This window comes from Crocodylus porosus, unplaced genomic scaffold (assembly GCF_001723895.1).
Source record: "Crocodylus porosus isolate Cpor-Errol unplaced genomic scaffold, CroPor_comp1, whole genome shotgun sequence".
Taxonomy (NCBI): Eukaryota; Metazoa; Chordata; order Crocodylia; family Crocodylidae; genus Crocodylus; species Crocodylus porosus.
This window is the reverse complement of record NW_017728931.1, coordinates 46,702,360-46,714,647: the sequence shown is the minus strand read 5'-3', so window position 1 is coordinate 46,714,647 and position 12,288 is coordinate 46,702,360. Positions and strand designations below refer to the sequence as shown.

The 12,288-nt window shown below is 42.5% G+C and overlaps 1 long non-coding RNA gene across 1 annotated transcript; it reads left to right on the top strand.

The window, feature by feature from the left end:
* Positions 1 to 960: 960 nt before the first annotated feature.
* LOC109316069 lies at positions 961 to 12,079 on the top strand. Its single transcript, XR_002102662.1, has 3 exons — positions 961 to 971; positions 9,395 to 9,396; positions 11,991 to 12,079. It is a non-coding gene; the product is annotated as an uncharacterized LOC109316069 (long non-coding RNA).
* Positions 12,080 to 12,288: the final 209 nt, after the last annotated feature.

Below are 12,288 nucleotides of genomic sequence, written 5' to 3'. Positions count from 1 at the left end.
GTAGCACTGCCCAAATTGCATGTACTTGCTGGTCCCATGTTTTGGTATACACCACAATATCATCAATATAGGCAATTGTGTACTGATGAGGAGCCAGTACCCAATCCATTAACCTTTGGAAGGTTGCTGCTGCCCCATTGAGGCCAAAGGGCATCTTGCAGAACTCATACAAGAACTCAAATGCTGTCTTGGCCCTATCTTCTGTATGCAAGTGTATTTGCCAATACCCCTTGGCCAAGTCAAAAGTGGATATAAACCATGCCTGACCTATTCTTTCCAGAAATTATTCCACTTGGGGCATAGGGAAAGCATTAAATTGTGTGATGGTGTTGAGTTTGCGGAAGTTGATACACAACTGCAATGTCCTGTTGGCCTTTGGGACCATTACCATTATCAGGCTACGCCAGGGACCCTGGGAGTCCCTAATAATTCCTTGTTCCAGCATTTTCCTTATTTCTTCTCTTACCATTGGATATCGACGGTAGGTATCTGCCTCCAACTTTCCCTCACTATGGCTCCTTCAGGTGTCACGGTCTTATGGATTACACCCTGGGCCTTCCCTGGTATGTCGCTGAATACATTGGCAAAATCCTGCACTGTTCTTGCCAGTTGTCCCCTGTGCTCAGTCATGAGGTTTTGGCCTATGGAGACTTCTTCCCCTGCTGGTTCATCTAGGGCCCTCCTCAGCTCCTCTCTTTCTGGGATGGGCATAGCTAGGAACCATTCCGGCTCACGCTACTGCTTCAGTAGGTTAACATGATAGATTTGTCTTTCTCATCTATGTCTGGGTCACAGTACCTTGTAGTCAGGCCAAACCTACGAACAATCTGAAAAGGCCCTTGACAACAGATCAGGAACTTGCTTGTGGAGCTAGGTAGTAGTACTAGTACCCTTTGTCCTATGTGAAATTCACACTGTCCCGTGTTCTTATCACACTGATGTTTTTGCCATTTCTGGGCCTCCCTCAGGTTGTCCCCGGCCACCTGGTTTGCCTTCCGGAGCCTCTCCCTCAGTGTCTGCACATAGTGAGATGGGGGGGGGTCTCCTTCTCCCTCTGTTCTCTCCCATCCTTCCCGACCCAGATCCAATAAACCCTGTGGGGTATGCCCAAAAACCAGCTCAAATGGCCCAATGACATCTGAGGTGCTTCCATTATGGCGAACAGCAGTGGGGGAATCAGCAGGTCCCACTGCCATGGGTCTTCCTGCATGAAGCACCAGAGCATGGCCTTAAGGGTTCCATTAAATTTCTCTACTAGGCCATTTGTCTGGGGGTGATATATTGACATACGTAAGTGCTTTATGCGAAGGACCTGACAAAGGCCTTTCATAACATGCAACATAAAGTTCATACCTTGGTCTGGAATGATCTCACCAGGCAAACCCACCCAGAAGACCCATGGCCGCCTTTTGAGAAGCCCACACTGCTTGGAAGCCACGCCCCCAGTATTTGCCAATGTGCAGACTCAGGCAGCTGTGGAACTGCCAAGCCTCCGTCAGCATCTCCTTCCAGCTGCTGCTTATCCCAGCTCCTAAGGTAAGTGCTGGGGCACGTCGGGCAAACATCCAGGCCACACTTGGAGGGGCTTTTGCCTCCCCTCTCACAGTCAACAGTTGGTATGAACCAGTTCAGGATAAGCTGCTCTAGGAGTTTATAAACCACCGATAGAAGTGATATGGATCTATAGCTTTTTGGGCCTGTTGGGTCTTTCCCTAGCTTCTGTATTGCAATGACATTGGCCTTACACGAGACTTTAGATATTTTGCAATGATGCATGCATGTTGACAGAAAGCTGCATAGCCAGTCTTGGGCTATAGTTTGGTGAGATATTCAGGAAAAATGTGGTCAGGGCCATCAGCTTTGCCTGTTTTAATGTGAGAGAGTGCTGTCTTCGTATTCATCAAAACCATCACAGAGGAAGCAGAAGACACCATACTGTCATCATGGCCCCAGAGAAGGTGGGAAGAGCAATGAAATAACAACCACACCCCACTATACAATTATATACAGCTACCATCCTCACACCCTCCTGGTTATAAACTCCCATGTAAGGCCTGGGTAAACCTAAATTAACTGTGATCAGTCTATGGAGCCTTCAATGAAATCAAGCATAAAATGGCCCTTACAAACTCACCATCATGCCCCTATGGCAAAGGAGATCAGACAGTACAGCATATATTAATTAACTGACTGCCTTTTATATGGTCCACCAGGGAGAGCGAACACTGAAACATTGCAGTAATGTTGATGGATCTGCTCTTAAATGGTTGGAAGAGTCGACTTTCTGAAGTCACATACAAGAAGCAGAGGACTTGGTTGGGCACAACATGCTCAGTCTTGTCCTCCATGAGACCTGCTGCTGATCTCATATGAACAAGCTCTGAGTCCTTGTGCTTAGCACAGAATACAGGACCAGATATTTTCATATTCTCTAACTTGCAGAGGTTAGATGAGATCAGGGATGGATATGGGAGCAGGGTGGGGGGTGAGGTGGCCAATAGCAGAAATGGAAGGCCTGATCCCTCCTCCTGAGCTGGGTGGGCAGTCAGTGGCACATACTGCATCAGCCAAGGGCCTGATCCTGTTGGAACAAGGCTGTCTGGTCCCTGTTCTCAAGCTGGCTGGGCAGCCAGTGGCACCTGTCACATCCTGCCAGCCCCAAAGTCCCCCCCTCCCTACTCCACCCCACCCCTCCCCACCCCACACACACAAACATACAAGCTCTTTTTTAAAATTATAGATCTGGAGGTGGATAAGATTATCATAATTCTTCTTACAGGTCATGAAATATATAAATGATGTAATGGACTGTAATGTTGAAAGTCATGTAGTGTAATGTTGTAAGCTACAGGTCTCAGAAGCCTCTAGGGGACTGGAAAAAGGAACTGCAAAGTGCACTACAATACCCAGAAGGCTGCAGGGGATGAAGGAAGCAGAAAAGCAGTGAAGGAGTGAGGGATGGCACAACTGAGAGAGACACATGGCTGGAGACTCAGAAGGAGTGGCAGAGCCAAGACTGCAAGCTGCAGCAGTGGGGTTCAGACATGGGAGCCCTGGCAGATGGCAATTGGATTAAGTGTTTTTGGAACCAGAGGTTGGTTGGGAGTCTTCCAGAGTTGTGGGAGGGTTTAAGGTTTCTGAAGTGCATATACTGCAGTATTAGTGTTCTCTACATGTCACCTGTTCTTGGGTTCATTGATTCATATATTTTAGGGTCAGAAGGGACCTATTAAATCATCAAGTCTGACCCCCTGCCCTGGGCAGGAAAGAGTGCTGGGGCCAGATGACTCCAGCTAGGTGTTTGTTCAATCTCCTCTTAAATATCTCCAAGGAAGGGGACAGCACCACCTCCCTTGGAAGCATATTCCATATTTTGGCAACCCTCACTATAAAGAATTTTTTCCTGAAGTCCAGTCTAAATTTGCTTTCCTTCAGTTTGTGGTCATTGTTTCTAGTTACCACGATGGGTGCCCTGGTAAACATTGTATCCCCTATTTTCTGCTGTCCCAGGAAATACTTTGTAGATGGCCACAAGATCACCTCTCAGCCTTCTCTTGCAGGGGCTGAAGAGATTCAGGTTCCTCAATCGGTCCTCGTAGGGTTTTTTTCTGTAGGCTTTTAACCAGATGGGTGGCCTTCCTCTGAACCCTTTCCAGGTTATCTACATCCCTCCTGAAGTGTGGCACCCAAAACTGGACACTACTCCAGCTGCATCCTGACAATGCCACATAGAGGGGAAGTTTCACCTCCCTAGACCTGTTTGTGATGCACCTACTTATGCAAAAAGAATGCAGTTAGCTTTACTTATTACTTCATCACATTAGTGACTCATGTTCATTTTGGATATTGAACAGTACCAGACCCAGGACAAAACCTTGGGGGACTCCACTGCCCACATTTATCCAGGTAGAAACTGACCCATCCACCACCACTCTCTGGGTAGTTCCCATAAGCCAATTTTCCACCCACCGGACTGTATAATAATCTATATTGCAACTGTTTCATTTATTTATAAGAATTGGGTGTGACACTGTGTCAAAGGCCTTTTTAAAATCTAAGTAAATAACATCTACTTCTATTCCTTCATCCAAGCATTTTGTGACCCGGTCATAAAAAGAAACCAGGGTAGTCAGGCAGCATCTGCCTGCTATGAACCCGCGCTGATTGCCCCTTAGCATTATTTTACCCACTGGTCCCCCACAAATGTGATCCTTAACAATTTTCTCAAAGGTCTTGTCAAGTATAGAGAGGCTAACCAGCCTATAGTTACCTGGTTCCTCCTTCCTCCCCTTCTTGAAAATAGGGACCACACTGGCCCTTTTCCAGTCCTCCAAAACCTGTCCTGAACACCATGAGTGCTCAAACAGCTGTGCCAGCAGAGCCGCTATTCCACTAATCAAGCTAATTCCCTAAGTACCCGAGGATGAAGATCATCAGGACCTGTTGACTTAAATACATTCAACCCCTCCATGTGCCCCTTTCTTAGGTCAGCACTAATAGTTGGTAGGTTGGTATCTGTCTCGTGCTTACCTAAAGTCCCACTGGGATGCATGCTTGTATGTGTGTCCAGGAACACAGATGCAAAGAAATAATTTAGAAGCTCCGCTTTGGCCATCCTATCTGTTACCAGTTGTCCTAGTCCATCTTGAAGGGGCCCTGTGTTACCCTGCGCTTTCTTTTTGCTTCACCACAGTGTCACTGTTTATTACCTATTACCTGGATCCTATTCATATGTACCTTAATGTTAATGTTTATTCACCAGTACCTGTCCCTTTCTCCCTAGCCCATTGGCTTGTGACCCTAATCCCCAGCCTCCCCGGAATTCCTCCTTATGCCAGTTCCTGGGGTTGCAGTGTTTGGTGCAATAATTTTGAGGAAGCTAAAAGCAAAATACTAGATGGCAGCAAAGCTACTAGAAATATGAAAAGATGTTTACCTGCCTCTTGAAGTACACCCGAGAAAATGGGTAGAAAATGGCCGAGTACCATTTTTCCTCCTTTAACAGACAACTTCCAAACTACAAGATAAAGTGTACTAAACAAATGGACTTGCTGTGTCACAGCACTCAATTACTGCAAAGTGAAATTTCAGTTTGCCCTCTTCTACACACAGCTAATGAATTACTCCATTTCCCATCCTGCTTACCAGTGGGAACAGGGAAGTAATGTTCATGGAAGGGCACATGAAGGGACACAACCAACAGAACAGCAAATCTGAATAGACACCTAGATTTTTCACTTGATCAGACTGATATATCTGGTTACAAAGAAGCCAGAAATCTGAGGATTGTTCTGAAGAGGAATTGTGGAAGGGTCAGTGATTAAAGTGAGCAGGAAACCAAGAGAGATCTCATGGTCCTGCATTAGGGGATAAAGCTCCTTTAAGCATATGAAAGAATTCTTTTGTGGAAAACAATATAATTATCCATACCCAGACAAAAACTAGATCTCAACCCATGCAAGCTTGCACTGAAGTGAATAGGAGGTTGTCAAAATAAGGATGGATAAAACACTGAGAAAGGACTTCTTAACTTTGCCTATTGAGAAAAATAGGAGCAAACAATCCATGTGTTTTCCCCCTTTTCGTAACAGATGTGAGCTCCCAAATGCTACTTACAACAAGAAAACTGAGTGCTTGGGCCAAATTTTGATCAAGTGAAAATGATTATTGTAAGGTTAATGGTGCATTCAGCTTCCCCTTGCTTAACAAGAGAAGTGGAAAAATGTTTTCTGGAAAATAGTATCAGCCCTTGGCAGTTGTTAAGTATGATTTGGAAGACGTTGTAATATATATGCTCTCTCAGGGACCCTGTTTTCTTTACCTTACATGGCTTTTCTTTTTGTAATACCTCCTCTTGTCTTCTCATCTTCTTATACCATCCCATTCTTGCTATTACTTTTCCATTACATGTTCTCTGGCATTTCCCGTGCAGTGGCTCAGACTAGATGATAATAACGGTCCATCAGACTTTAAAATCTATTAACATTTTGCTTTTAACTTCCCTTTCTACTAATTCCATCTCATACCCTCACACTTTCAATGTTTCTCCTTGGACTCCCCCTGTGTTCTGCAATTCTTACCCATTTCTTATCTTTCTCTATCTCTTTGCCCGTCTTTTAAATATTTAAAAGTGATGTAAACTGCCCTTCACCTGTGCAAAACATTCTTCATATCTCTGTCCTGGATTTCTAGTCAGTTGATGGTAGATACAATCTGTCCATATTCTCCAGAGCCGATTAATCCTCCCACTATTTTATGAAGCTGTTTTAATTATTAAAACTCTACCATTTGGCCAAGATGTGCTTTCATATCCAATGAAATGAACTCATATGAACACAACAGAAAAAAGGATCACCCTTAGTGTAACTCCACTCAATAAAATTACTCCTCAGATTAATTTAATCTAGTGGGATTATGCCATCGAAAGGCAATATTAGGTTTATTTTTTTTGTTTGATTCAGATCTTGGATGTACCACTGTAAATCTAAGCAAACCACATCAATGCTAGTGCAATCAGCTCAGTATGCATGTGACTGTCTAGGATACGGTGTGCAGTCTTCTTTGTTTCAAAAGAAAATGTTTCTGGTTTTGTGCCATTACTCTGGAAAAAAAACCCTACCCTTTATATTATTCCCAGTTTAAAAGTGATATTGTGGTCTGGATTTGAGTATTTGAAGACCACCAAATTCTACCCTATGAAACTCTGGTAACGTTACTGAAGTTGCATGGATGCAAGTCAAGGAAAGATTTGGTCCATTTATTTTAAATGGGCCCAGTTTTAAATACCAGATTTTACAAAGTGGTTGCCTGCAATAGCAAAGCACTGGACATCATGATCCAGGAGGTCCTTCCAATATTATGTTTTTTGTTCCTATGTACTTGTGTCAAAGGTAAATTGAGTACTCTGCTGTATGAACATGGGAGCTCCTGCATTAGATCAGAATACTTACTCCACTATTGCAATGCCCTTGTGCCAATTGTATCTTCTCTTCTGGAGGAAAAAGGAGGATATCTCTGCAGCCAATTATAAGCTAACCTACACGTAGGAGAAGTTTCTTCCTATCCCATGCTCAGAGGTTACTGTATGCACTAAGAATGATATCCTTTTTAACCATTTTAAAGATATTTTTAAAAAATAAAGGTATAAAGATTTAGTATTAAAGCTAAAATGATAGACATTAGGGAAGGAAAGAAAATTGCATGTGGAATCTTGTTAATCCAGGGTATAGTTGTCAGGGAGCTCCCAATGTACTTGAACCTGCTCTGCTAAGTAGGCAATGAATAAGCAGTGGACCTTGCCCTGACACGATGGGATCGCCATTCTCATTCATGAGAGGGTTCCATCTTCATTTTAGTTTCCCCCAAAGCTGACTACCGAGTAAAGAGTGCATGCAATCACATTACGTTTACATTGGCTTTTGAGTTCAGTCCAAGACTCAGGGTGTGACAAAAGAGCCTACATTCATAGCCAATATAAACAATACAGAAAGTAGGGAGAGGACAGCAGCATTGACTGAAAATGCTATTATCCAGGTAAGATGTTAAACAAAGGTGTCTTCTTCTCTATTTGATTGCAGTCCAAACTGAAGTTAAAGATCTGGCACCCTTTTTTAAATGATACAATGATAGCCCATAATTCCAGTCAGCATAACTGCCCATATTAAAAAAAGTTTTAGTGTCCATGTGAGCTATTTCTAGGTGCAGAATGGCTAGTGTTTGCATGCACGGTCACTACATTGCCATTAACTGAGAGCCAAATTCCGGGGCCCTTTGTCAAGCAAAATTGTGATTGGCTTCAATAGACCACAGAGCTTGGCAGCAACTGCTTATTGTTAAGTACTTTGGGATACCTCAGAAATGAATGGAGCTCTATAAAAATCCAATCCTATTGTAAAGAAACCAGCTGTCATGAATTAGGACTACATTTTAGCTTTTTGAGATGTGGACTGCTGTCCAGTAGGGAATGAATTGAGAACTCAAGTCATTTAACATTAAAATAGAGATTTATCTTTCTTTTCCCAGAAAAGTAAACCCCAGGGATTTTAGATCTATAAACCACGTATAGCGTATCACCCAAACAATTCCTTTTGAGGTTTGAAAAACCTCTTGCTGCTAATTATTGGTTGTAGATGTCCCAAAAACTGGAATTTTAATGCTGGGTTTAATTAAAATGCCTCCAATAATAGTCACAGATTTTGCAACGCAAGTGCTAATGGGCTGGAGCCTGCTTTTGCAGCTCTACTGAGTTTAACAGAACTATATGAGAAAGTAACATGAGCCAGATTTGGCCCAATATTTGTAAAATGGCTTTTGCTGTTAATCTGACTGAGGTCCGCTTTCCAAAAAAGAACATTACTTGGAAAGCAATGGATTTACTGCCTGAATTTTATCATTTCCTGTTCTACAAAACAATAGGAGTGAAAAGGAACCTTTCCAATTTTTTGACCCTTTAATTAATAAGACATTCTTCAGTGTGCGATAGGAAAAAATATGATGAATGCACTTGATTGGTTATGATTAATAGTGGTCAAGGGAGGTTTTAGAGACATGAGATGCCCATAAACATGGAATTAATACCAAAATGAACATTTTTATAATGTCCATTTTGGCATTCTCTCTTGCCTATGTTGTTTATATGTCATTTAATTAATGCTTTAAAAAAATAAAACACAAACATCTCTTTGCAAACCATAACAATTCAATGCATGATTTATGTGGGTTTGAACTGGCACAGTTAGCAAAACATTCCTAATGCCACTTTATTTCCACTAACCATTTGTACTGTAAACTTTAGGGGAAGGTTCTGTGCCAGTTTTGAAAAGTTCAGGCACAGGGCACTTTGAATATAGGGGTCAGACAAGCCTACTCACTGATATGATTTAACAATATAATTAGCAGTAATTAGGGAAAGGTCGGGAACTACACCAACATTACAGGTTTTTGAACCATATAATCCAGAGTTTAGAATTATGTTTATTTTGCTCTGAGGAAATAAATATCACTGGTCAAATTTGAAAACTGTAGATCTGATTCACCCCTCATGATTCACTGATGTAAGTCAAAAGTGACCACAGTAAAATAAAGACAGAATATTACCATTTTAAAAAGAGAACCAGACCTAATGTTCTCTCATCTGGACTGCTATAAGATGATGAGGCAATCAGTCTAGAAAGGACTATACAAACTATGGGTGTGTCTACATGTGCTAATTTAAGGCACATTAGCCATTTTTTACAGTGCATTAAGGCTGCAGGTTTACATGCACCCACCCTTAATGCGCCTTAAAAATGGCAATTTTAGGCTGTTCATGCCTAATTTTGATACCTGCAACAGTAGGTATCAAATTTAGGCATGAATAGCTAAAGTGCCTTAATACACATGTTGACACGCTAAGGCGTATTAATGCTGGAAGATTTCTTCAACAAAAAGCCACTTAACTGATCAACCCGTGTTTGAGATTGGTCTTGGTACGTAGTGAAGAATTTATAAAAGATGTGGTAATAGTAAATAATTATAAATTATGTGATCATGGGTTGACTCTGGTTAAATTAAATGGAAGATAAAGTCAATTTGTAGCTAAAATTATAGATTTTAAGAGGACGAATGTTTAGAAATTAAGGGAACTAGAAAACAAATAGCAATATAAGTAAAAGAACAAAGAAAGGACTAGAGCTCTGATGCAATGAGAAGGGGCAAGATATTAAAGATAATTCAGAGATACCCAGTAATTTAGGGATAAATGAATACTTTTCTGACATTTCCAAAAAGGGTGGATTTTGAAAGAACTGGGGCATGAAATGATAGATGAAATAGCAAGGATTTTAAATAAATTTATCATGTCAGTGGTAGTACTAAATACCTAGAGAATAGCAAATATGGCTCTTGTATTTAAAAAGGGGGAGAACTAATCTGGACACTAATATATCTATTAGTCTGACCTCAATATTATGCAAGACTTTGCAATAAATTTTGAATACAAGAATAATTATAGGCATGGAACCCAATAGAAAATAAGTCATAGTGCAATATAGATCTACCAAATGTACAGCATGATAGACTGACCTGCTATCTTTCTTCTATAAGATACTTTTCTAAACAGAGGAAATATAACAGATCTACTCTATATGAAATTTAGTAAAACAGTTGATAGAATGCCATATGAGAGAATTATTTGATAAGATGAAAAAAGTCAGCATTAATAGAATGAGTGTAAGGTGGTTAAGGAACTGGTTAAAGTGAACAATGGCTTGTGTTGAAAAGAGAAGTATCACACTGGAGAGACAAAATGAGTATAATTCCTCAAAGCCTGATCTTCAGCTCAGTTGTATTTAATATTTACAGTAATGACATTGGCACACATCTACACATGCACTTTACCATGGAGTTGACTAGCCCCCCAATAAAGCGTCACAGTCTACACATGTGCTGGAATTATGATGCATTAAATTAATTAACTCCAATTTAGGATAGTACTGACAGGGGAAAATACTATCCCAGGATGGAGTAATTACATGAGCTCAAATGCATATGTAGACTGTGACCTAGGCTGGCTGGGGCACAAGGGTGCTACAGTGCGGGACTGTCTGCCACCTAACTATGCACTGTAGCACCCTTGTGCTGCAGCCAACCCCTACACTGCCCAATGCTACCGCCTGCAACCCAGGGCTGCTCCGTCCCAGCTCAAACTGCTGCAGTTTCAGGCACACGTACAGATACTATGCCCAAGAGCAACTGACTCCAGGATGAACTGCGCCAGAGTTTATTGCTACGTGCTAATTGCATGTGTAGATGCACCCAGAGGATCAGAACATCATACAAGAAGAACATAGTATCCCATCCTATTCTCATAAACATAAATGTTGGCAGTGAGGTCCGCCAAGGCTCAGTCCTTGGGCTGGTGCTGTTCAATATCTTCATCAGTGACCTGGATGAGGGCGTGGAAAGCACCCTGTCCAAATTCGCAGATGACACCAAACTTTGGGGAAAAGTAAACACACTGATGGGAAGAAACCAAATCCAGGCAGAACCTGGACAGGTTAGATAAGTGGGCAGAGAACAATAGTGGTCAGTTAAACAAGGACAAGTGCAAGGTGCTGCACCTAGGGAGAGGGAATCACCAGCACACCTACAGGTTGGGGGAGGACCTTCTCAGCAGCACAGCAGCAGAAAGAGATCTTGGAGTTGTTGTTGACTCCAAGATGAATATGAGTTATCAATGTGATGAAGTAATAAGCAGAGCTAACCGGACTTTGTCATGTGTTACTAGGTGCATCATGAACAGGTCCAGAGAGGTGATGCTTCCCTTTTATGTGGCACTAGTCAAGCCAAAGCTGGAGTACTGCATCCAATTTTGGGCACCGCAATTCAAGAGTGATGTGGACAACCTTGAGATGGTCCAGAGGAGGGCCTCTCGTATGGTTAGAGGCTTGCAGAGAAGACCCTATAAGGAAAGGCTGAGGGACCTGGACCTTTTCAGCCTCCACAAGAGAAGGCTGAAGAGAGATCTTGTGGCAATATACAAATTCACCAGGGGGAGGAGGGGGGCAGCAGGGAATAGGAGATGCTCTGTTTACCAGAGAACCCTTGGAATAACCAGGAATAATGGCCATAAGCTGATAGTGAGTAGATTTAGGTTGGACATCAGAAAGAACTTCTTCATGATTAGGGTTGCCAGAATCTGGAATGGGCTTCCAAGGAAGGTGGTACTCTCCCCTATCTTCATAGATTTCATAGACATTAGGGCTGGAAGGGACCTCAGAAGATCATCGAGTCCAGCCCCAGGGGCAGAAAGTCAGCTAGGGTAAAAGGATCCCAGTAAGATAAACATCCAAATGTCTCTTAAAGGAGTCCAGAGTAGGTGCTTGCACCACCTCTGGTAGCAGTCTGTTCCAGGCCTTTGGGGCTTGGACAATAAAGTTCTTTCTTATGTCCGGCCTGGCACGGTCTTGGAGGAGCTTGTGACCGTATGACCTTGTCGTCCCTTGGGGCAGTCTGGTGAACAGGTATTCCCCAAGATCCTGATGTACACCCCTTATATACTTATAGGCAGCCACCAGGTTCCCCCCGAGCCTGCACTTTTCCAGGCTGAAGAGTCCCATGTCTCTCAGCCTCTCATCATAAGGCCAGTTCTCCTGACCTCTGTTCATATGCGTGGCTCTCCTCTGGACTTTCTTGAGCTTCTCCACATGCTTTTTAAATTGTGGAGCCCAGAATTGGATGCAGTACTCCAGCTGTGGCCTCACCAAGGCCGAGTATAGAGGGAGGATGACATCCTGGGATTTGCTTGAA